The sequence below is a fragment of the Phoenix dactylifera genome, chromosome 4, assembly GCF_009389715.1.
Source record: "Phoenix dactylifera cultivar Barhee BC4 chromosome 4, palm_55x_up_171113_PBpolish2nd_filt_p, whole genome shotgun sequence".
NCBI classification, from domain to species: domain Eukaryota; kingdom Viridiplantae; phylum Streptophyta; class Magnoliopsida; order Arecales; family Arecaceae; genus Phoenix; species Phoenix dactylifera.
In genome coordinates, this window is record NC_052395.1 from 16,584,489 (window position 1) to 16,594,419 (window position 9,931).

General features: G+C 51.2%; 1 pseudogene; it reads right to left on the bottom strand.

The window, feature by feature from the left end:
- Window positions 1–6,394: 6,394 nt before the first annotated feature.
- On the bottom strand, window positions 6,395–8,291 carry LOC103723482 (annotated as a pseudogene).
- Between the last annotated feature and the right edge of the window lie 1,640 nt (window positions 8,292–9,931).

Below are 9,931 nucleotides of genomic sequence, written 5' to 3' on the forward strand. Positions count from 1 at the left end.
GCTCGGCCTCGGATGCCAGGCTAACCCGATATCATCCCGGGAGCAGACTAGCCTGAAGCCCCGACCGGTCGCCTCGGCTTGCGCCAGCCTTGGCCGACCAACGAGCGGAATTTTCCGAGGCTCGCCCTCGGATGCCAGGCTACCGATGATCATCCCCGGGAGCAGACTAGCTGAAGCCCCGACCGGTCGCCTCGGCTTGCGCCAGCCTTGGCCGACAACGAGCGGAATTTCCCGAGGCTCGGCCCTCGGATGCCAGGCTAACCCGATGATCATCCCGGAGCAGACTAGCTGAAGCCCCGACCGGTCGCCTCGGCTTGCGCAGCCTTGGCCGACAACGAGCGAAATTTTCCGAGCTCGGCCTCGGATGCCAGGCTAACCCGATGATCATCCCGGGAGCAGACTAGCTGAAGCCCCGACGGTGCCTCAGCTTGCCAGCCTTGGCCGACAACGAGCGAATCTCCCGAGGCTCGGCCTGGATGCCAGGCTAACCGATGATCATCCGGAGCAGACTAGCCTGAAGCCCCGACCGGTCGCCTCGGCTTGCGCCAGCCTGGCCGACCAACGAGCGAATTTCCTGAGCTCGCCCTGGATCCAGGCTAACCCGATATCATCCGGACAGACTACCTGAGCCCGACCGATCGGCCTCGCTTGCGCCAGCTTGCCGACCAACACGAATTCCGAGGCCGCCCTCGGATCCAGGCTAACCCGATGATCATCCCGGAGAATACCTGACCCCGACGGTCGCCTCGCTTGCGCCAGCCTTGGCCGACCAACGAGCGAATTCCTGAGGCCTAACCCTCGGATCCTGCTTAGCGCCGGAAGAATTTCCTGAGGCCTAACCCTCGGATGCCTGGCTTAGCGCCGGAAGAATTTCCTGAGGCCTAACCCTCGGAGTCGGGAGTCAGCGAGACGCTACCGAAGAGTTAAAAAGAAGGACGAAAGTGAAATGAAGAAACTCTATTTGCATTAACTTTCATTGTTTCAGGGCTGAGACCATACAACTTGGCAAAACGCCAACACACAAAGAAAAGAACAAAATACAGAAGGTCAGCTTGGAGGAACCCCCGGGTCGAGAACGTCGGGCACGTCCGTAGGGGTAGGGAGACGGTTGGAGAAGCAGCAGGCAATGGCGCCGGAGGGGAGTCGAGAAGGGAGATCCCACTCAGGTCAATTTCGGAGTACTTAGCCGACACCCTTGCCAGGCCTTCCTCGAAGCCTAAGACAAAGGAGTCGGACCCGCGTCCGACATATCAGGACGAACTCGTCGGACTGACGATAGGCCTGTACCGCCTCCGACATATCACGGGTGAACTCGGCGGACTGACGATAAGCCTGTACCGCCTGAGCCCGATCTCCGCACTCTTCTCGGCCAGCGTCGCCTCTGCTCGCTCCATAATCTGAGCTTTTGCCTCCAAGACCTTCGCCACAATCCGGTCATCCGCCTCGGAGGAGACCCTCAACAGATCAGCCTGGGCCTCCTTGTGCTTCGCCTCGGCAGCGATGCGAGCAGCCTCAGCCTCCTCCAGGCGCAATGAAGCTCCTGGTCGCTCGCGCGGGACTTCTCCAAAGCCGACTCCAATTCGCCCAGCTTGGCTTCAAGAGACCGGGTCCGGTTGCGGGCGTTGTCGGCTGACCGCTGGGCCTTCTCCCACCTCTCCCGGTAGTCGGCAGCCTTCCGGGACTGCTTCTCGGCCCGCTCCTCCGCCTTCTTGATCTCGCCCTCGAGACCTGAGGCAACCTTGAGCTGCTCCCGAGCCTCCAACAGTTGCTTCTCGAGGGTGGCGAAGCCGAGTGCCCGCTCTTCGACTACCTGGAGCCTCGTCTCGAGGTCCCTGGTCGTCCTCCCCGCCGCAGCCTGACCTCCCACTTCTGTTGCCTTCAGTTGGCTCTCGGCCCTCGCCAGAAGCCTCGCCTGTTCCTCGTAGCACTCCTCCAGGCGGATCATGTACTGGGCGAGCTAAGGGATAGGAAAAACGAGGGCGTCAGGCGGGGATCAACAGAGCCTATAAATGATAAAAGCGACCGAAAGAACACTCACCGACATGAGACAGACGCAGCTGGCACCCAACGTCAGGGACCCTCATCTTCCGGACCTGCCTGCGGTCCTTCCCAGCAGTACCGTCTCGATGAGGTTTCGGGCGCCGGAAAGTGAAGGCCGACCCCGACTTCTCCCGGAGTCGGACGGTGGTTCCGCAGCCTTACCCTTACCATCGCTTGGGGAAGAGTCATGCTGACCCCGCTCGGGGCGGGGGCCGCCCCTGGAATTGATAGGGTCCTGCTCGGCCGGGGCCTCGGCGCGTCCCTCCTCGTATCATCCGGAGCCGACCGAGTCGAAGGCTGGGCTGGGGACCGATCACGTCCGACCCGTCCATCTTGGGCGCGCCCGGGTGATGCCTCCGGAGAAACGGTAGTCTCGGCATCGGAGGCTGATACACGTCAACTCCCGGTCCGCGCCGCGGCGTCCCCTGATCGGTGGGTCCGGACCGTCTGTCGGCGTCGGAGTCGCCTGCCGGCGGGACTTCTTCGCCGGTGGAGCCCCGCTCGGAGGAGCTCGTTTCTTCCTCCGGACTGCTTCCAGTAGGGACGTCCTACCAACAGCCGTTGCCTTTGTCCGACCGCATGACGTCGTCGATCTCTGCAAAAAGGACGAGGTGGTCGGAGGTTGAGAAACTGAAGGAAAGAACGAAACGAAAGAGGAGAACAGAGCTAAGGAAAAGAAATGGTGGCGGGCTCACGGTCAGTGGGGACCGAGCTCAGACCGACGTTCACCAAGGTATCCTCGGAAATAAGGGACACCGGGGGGAGCCGACCCTCGGCACCAACCTCTCTTCAAGACGGCAACGTCGTCGGATTCCTCCCTCGACAACCTCGATAGGCCAATCGGGGACTTCATCGGCGTCTCCCAGGTTGCCCTGATTCCCAAGAGGGATCTGCGTCAACGAAAAAGAAGCGCTCCTTCCAGCCGTGAAATGGAGGTGGGAGCCTCCTTGACGAGGCCGCACCCTCGCCGCGCTGCAAAGCACCACCACCCTTTATCCTGGGGGTGGCCACTCAGGCCGTAGCATTCCCAAAAGACATTCAGGGTGGCGGAAACCTCGTGCATGCGGCAGAGAACCTGAAAGGCTGTCAGGGCGCGCCATGAGTTCGGCACCAGCTGCGTCGGCGCACTCTTAAACCCCGAAGCACCTGAACGACTAAGTCCGAGGGGGAAAGCGGAACCCGGCCTGAAGAATGCCCTCATTGATGGCAACCTTCCCTGGAGGAGGATGGGACATCCTCTCCTCAGGCCCCGGGAGTGTAACATTGCAGGCCTCGGGAAGGTGGTATCGAGCCACGAACCTATCTAGGTCTTCGGCGGCCAACTCCAACTTAATGCGGTCTGCTCTCACTTCGCCCATCCCTAATGGCCAGTGAATCTACGGTCAGGACAGGGTCGAAAAGGGGGAAAAGACCGGAACGACTGGAGTACACTAATACAAAAGGAGAGTAATGGAGAGCCCTAAATTAAAGAATGGAGCAACTCACCGGAAGAGAAGGAAGAACAGCTCCGAGAGCGTCAAAGGAGGAGCAAGCGAACAGTCCGACGGCGATGACGGCAGCGCAAAGGAGAAACTCGAAGATGTCTGTAAAGAGAAAGGCGGACGGAGGAGGACCCCCGGTTAAATAGGCGGAAAGGTGGGTGACGCCCGGTGACGCCAGAGGACGCCTGGCTGCCGAAGGGTCGCGCCCCAAAGGCGAATCGACGCCATTAAGGAAGGATGTCCGCCGAAATCCTCAGACTGCCAGGTGCAACAACCGCCATACGTCATAAAGAAGACGGGGCTCGAAGCGCGCGCGCGTCTCCGAGGGATGGCGGCAATCTCGAAGCATCACTTCCTTCACCCGTTCCCCTTCTGGTTCCAGGCTCGGAAGTGGGGGGCTACTGTTACGGGGGAACTCAGCCACCATGCCCCACGTGACCGACACGCGCGCCCAAGAAGACTACAGCTGCCCCTTGATCCAGTAACCCGACCCCGAGTCGGATATCTTCGGCTTCACAGCCCGACCCCGAGTCGGCTGCCCCTTGATCCAGCAATCCGATCCCGAGTCGGCAACCTCTCGACAACGACAGGCTGTTCCCTGAAGCACGCCACGACCCTCTGTCCCTGCAACGGTCGTATCCGGCGCTGCTCCACGATCTCCTGTAACAGCCGTACAAGGCGGAGCTCCACTACGCCCTGTCACGGCCGTACCCAGCGCTGCCCCACGACGACGCCTGTAACGGCCATGTCAGTGGCGACTCCATCGTGCCACACGATGACCAACCCCCGAAGGACCCCCAGCCTGGTATATATGCGGCGGGGGGGAGAAGGGGGGAGGTAAGCAAAGAATTTCCAGAGCATTCTCCTACTACCTGCAATTATCTCTCCTTCTCCTCCAACCTCCTCTGACTTGATCGTCGGAGGGCCCCCACTACCCCAGTGGTGGTGCGAGGCTTGCTTGCAGGTTTCCCGGCGGAAGGTGGAGCACGATCAACACCAACCAAGGCAACTCAGACGGAACCCGTTCACCTCGCTGTGCCAATCGTTCTCGGTTTGGACCACCAGCAACAGTAACTATATACTAAAAATATTCGAATACGAAAATGAATTCGATATTATTTCTTAGTAGTTTAGTAATTTTTGCCCCATGCCCCTATACATCATCTTCTTGTTTTCTCAGGATACAAGAATAGTTGATGTTCACACTAGATGCAACATTTCATCTTAGAAATGCAGAAATCGACTTCAGTAGCCCCTCAGAAAATATTCTTCTAACAAGAAAGCATCTATACAGTAGTTTGAAAATTTTTCGGATGGAAACTCGAAAGAGAGATGATAAAAACGCGGTGCACACCAAACGATCATGGAAACTAGTTAAAAATGGATTGCCGTGGCTGAATTTCTCAACCTGTATTTGCAACATTCTTTGACTTTTTTCTTCGTTACAAAATATAAGAGAAATGAAAACTCTAACAAATTTCTGCCAAAAAACAAGATATCCTGAACTTGAACCAGAGACTTGCCCTGAGGTAAATTTATGGCACTTTCTATTCAACCAATTAGGAGAGAGATCAAAAGACCCTCTCAAGTCCCATCCTCTCTCAACCAAACATAGCACATAGAAACTCTGAACTACCAAGCCGCCATCCTCTCTCAAGTCAGAATCCAAGTTACATCCTTATCCCAACCTATTCAGGAATCCTGCTCTCTTATCACAGAAAGACCTGATTATAGATTTGAAGTGATGCAGGGCGAACACTCAGCCAAAGAAAGGAGAAAGGCTAATCATATAGGAATGGAGAAAGCTAACAGCTTGCTACAATTCAATGTGCACCATCTCCTAACTGAGAAATGGGAAAGGAAAAACAACAATTGTGGCACCGCAACTTGGGTCACCAACCAAATCACCATGGTTTATGCATGATACAACGTCTGCACCATCGTGAGAAGAAAGAATCTTGACCCTCAAGTGATCTAAAAATACATGTAAACCATTAAAGCAGTCGGACTTAGTTTCCTCTATGTTTTATCCTGTCTTTCTCTTTGTGCATAGCCAATTGCACTCAGATGATAGTAAGTTTATACACCTTCAAACAATTATAATGTCCACTAAAATCATTTCCAAGATTATGTTGAACAAATTATTGTCTTGTGATTGCGAACATTCTACTAACAAGATACCAGCACTCTTTCCCTGAAAGGGACCTAGACAACATTCATATAGGATGATGAGCACAGTTACTAAATTGATGTTGGATAGTAAACCATAACCATCAACCTTGTCCCAACTATTTGCTCTTGGTTTTTACAAATCCTCATTCAACAATCATCCCTGTTAGGGCTACCTCAGATATCAATATCGGTAATTTCTGAAAGCAAAAAATTGTCTCCACAGAAGGGCGTCTAAAACTACAAAGCATGTTCAGATGCCTGAATCATCCTACTAAAAAGATGATGTATGAAGCAAACAAATTGGACTCTCTCAAAAGCTCCATGATTTCTTTCTCCAACACAAGTTGCCACCATCAATGCCATTAGTTATACAAGTAGCCACGTGAAGAATAATATTTAAACTTAGCATGCACAGAGATGTTGCTGAAATATTTAAAAGCCCCGAACACAACAAAGCATCTTAATGTCAAATGCAAACAGCCACTAGAGCCAATGGAACAATGTTTTTAAACCAACAGCACAGTTCAATTTATTAGATATTAGATGGTGAGGTTTCATTATTTTTGTATAGGCTTCATTTATATATTACTAATTCCCTGATGTCTGAGATTTGTCCTCGCTCGAACTAATGAAGTTCCATGTAGCTAGAAGCAGGGTATGCTCTGTTTACTATTATGACATCCAGCCGGATGCTACAATTCTATGTAATTTCTCTTTCTTTACTAAAGAAATTGATGAGTAATAGTTGTAACTACGTTATACTCGGCGAGGAGCATATCCTTGTAGAGAAGCGTTCCACAAAGAAGGGATGCATCCCACATAGTCAAATGTATAAGATTCTATTATTCTATTGGAAACATGAAGAGGACTGAAAGGTGCAACTAACCCGATGATGATCAGACTTTCCCCTTTCCATCGAGCTTCTTCTTCAAGACATCCATCACGCGACCCAAAATTGGGTTCACACTGATAGGCGGGTTCGCATGCATGCAGGCCATCTCGGCGATTTCTTTGGAGTGGTAGTCGATCTTGGACTGAGTGACTTGAGGGCCGTGCGCAGTGCTCACAACCACCCGTCCGGTCATTGGCCTTGATGACTCTCCTATCCCTGAGCTTAGCGAGGACGGCAAGGGCAACGCCGGTGTGGGGGCATGCAAACATGCCGGTGCGGTCGGCGAGCGACATGGCATCATCAGCTCCTCTTCGGTGGCCCTCCTCAACAATCCCATTCGTCGCACGGAGCGCAAATACAGCACGGTCAATGGAGACGCGGGTCTCCTATCTGGATGGCAGAGGCAAAGGTCGGGGCAGCAGCTACAGTCTTGAAGTCGGACCATCCGGCCTTGTAGTGGAGATAGAGGGGTTGGCATTGGCGGCCTGGGCAACACGAGACGGGGCACGCGGTCGACGAGGCCGAGCTCCCGGCACATCTCGAAGCCCTTGCAGAAGGCGAGATGTTGCCGGAGGTTGCCCCCGGGGACGATGACCCAGTCAGGTACCCAGGTACCTCCAGTCGAACTGCTGGAGAATCTCGATGGCGGCGGTCTTCTGGCCCTCGAGGCGAAGGGAGTTGAGCGAGTTGGCCAGGTAGATGGGGAGCTCGGCGGTGACGTCGCGGATAAGGCGCATGCAGCCATCGAAGTCGGTGTCGATCGAGAGGACGGTGGCGCCATTGGCGATGGGCTGGACGAGCTGGGCGACGGAGATGCGGTCGGCGGGGAGGAAGACGATGGCGGGGATGCCGGCGGAGGCGCAGTAGGCGGAGAGGGCGGCGGAGGTGTCCCCGGTGGAGGCGCAGCCGACGCAGGCAATGGGTCGGTTGAGAGGGTGGCGGCGGAGGCGGTTGACCTGGCTGACGAGACGGTCATGCCGAGGTCCTTCAAGGAGCCGGTGTGGGGAGATGCCGCAGTGCTTGACCCAGAGATCGGGCATGCCGCCGAGGTGCTCCGCGGCCGAGCCGCTCGGCCCAGAAGAGGTTGGAGTTGCCTCGAAGAGGGAGACGATGTGGTCTGCGTCGATCTCAGGGAGGACCCACTCCTTCTTGCTCCAGACGCCGGAGCCGTAGGGCCAGGTGGTGCGGCCGACGCGGGAGTCGAAGAGGGCGCGCCAGTAGGAGCCCGGAAACTTCTTCAGGGGCCGCCACGTTCGTGGCGGACGTCGAGGAGGCCGCCGGAGCGGCTACGGTACACGATCTCGTCGAGGGAGTAGCGCTCGCCGGAGGGGCCGTCAGCGGCGGCGGCGCCGAACGGGACGTACCAGGCCGAAAAGCCGTTGGCCGGGGGCGGCGAGCTCGCGGCGGGAAGCCTCCTTGCTGATGTTCTCGTCCGCCAGGCGGCGGTTCGTGAAAGACTGGGGCTCGGCGTCCGGCGGGGCGGTGGTGCAGGAGATCCAGCGGCCGCGGCCGCGGCTGCGGCTAGCGTTTCGGAGGAGGAGGAATTTGGGAGGCGGCGGTTTTAATGTAATCAGACGGGGAGTGGGAGAGGTGGACCGATGATGATGAAGGTGGCGAAGGATAAGGAGGAGGAAGCCGCTGCGGCCGCCATGGTGGAGGAGAAGGGAAAGAGAGGAGAGCGAAAGGACTTGTTCTCTGCAGCTGGGTTAAGGGAAGAGAAGAAATCCACATGAAATCTAGGATATATATTCTCGGCAAAGTTCATGCTGCCCGAAAACACTTTCTCACTCTTCAAAAATATTTTTAAATAAAATAAATTATTTAATAAAAATATAAAAATTATTTTAATTTTTAAAAAAATTAAAATAATTTTTGTTAAAAGAAGTTTTAAATAAAAGTTTTTAGAAATGTACTTTTAGTATGCATCGAAGAGCTGTTCTGATGTATAAATTTTTTAGACCAAAATATCCATAATAAAATATTATAATTATAAAAATATAATATTTATATTTTTATTATTGTATTATACTATAAATATAATATTATGTTACATTATATCATAATACATTAAAATGTTATATAATATCAAACTATATTATATTATTATACTATAGTATACAATATTATATTACTATATTATAATAATATTATATTATTTACAATAATATTATATTATATATTTATGTATTAATATATATTATTTTTAATTATACTCTATTGTATAATACTACGTAATATTCTTTACAGATATTTGTTATACCAAAATATTTTCTTAATTTGTTCATCAACCAAATAGCCTTTGAGTTGAAGGAGAGAGAAAAAATAGCATGAAGAGATTTCAAGCTTTGCACCCACTATGAAATACGAATAAATATATTTCTGGATTCAAGGAGATTAAATTTTTATTAATCATAGTGAATCAGAAGAAAAATGCACCTTTAAGAATAGAGGAGCATTTGAGAGCTTAGATCGAGTATTATCATGCATTTAAGGGCATGTAAAAGGAAAAGACGTGCCAAAATGATCTATCCTTGTCAAACGGTGAGAAAGTATCAATACCCCGAAGCATGAAAATATGATGATTTATTTTTTTTTTTTATACTTGAATGTTAGAGGATAACTTGTTGGGAATCTATTGGTTTCTTGAAATTCTAAAAACATCCTAACTCTTCAAAAGATATAAAAATTAGTCCTATATTTCCTTTAAAGCATCCAAAACAATATATAAATAATGCTTCTTGTTTTAAAAAAAAATAAATCTAGTGATGCTTCTAGCCTATTGCAGTCTAAATTTGGTGGGTAAATTGATGGTTTACAGTAAAAGCATAATGCTCTGCAGCAGTAACAACAACACAATAATAATAACAACAACACCAACAACAATAGCAACAATAATAATCACTACCATCATCTGTATATATGTTTAAAGTTAACTTAAGGATATTTTTGGATCCAATATCAAAAACTTAAAACTTTGAGATTTACTAAAATAGATTTTAGTGACTTAAAATGACAAAACAAATCTGTTGCCAAGGTGACAAGCCAAGAGGGGGGGGGGGGGGGGGGTGAATTGGTTTCTCTTAATTTTAACTATCTTACTTATGTTAATTGATGAGTTAGTGGAATTAAACAAATCATAATACAAACAACAAGAAGTATAGTGGTTCGGTGCTCTCTTAAGCATCTACGTCCACTCCCCAAGCGACCCTTTGGGAATTCACTATAATCCCGCGGGATTACAGTTGGATTGTTTTCCGGGCTCACAATCCAAAAATCTTTACACTTTGATTTTTCCGGGTTCACCAAAAACCTATGTTGGTTTTACGGGCTCACCAACGAACCTATG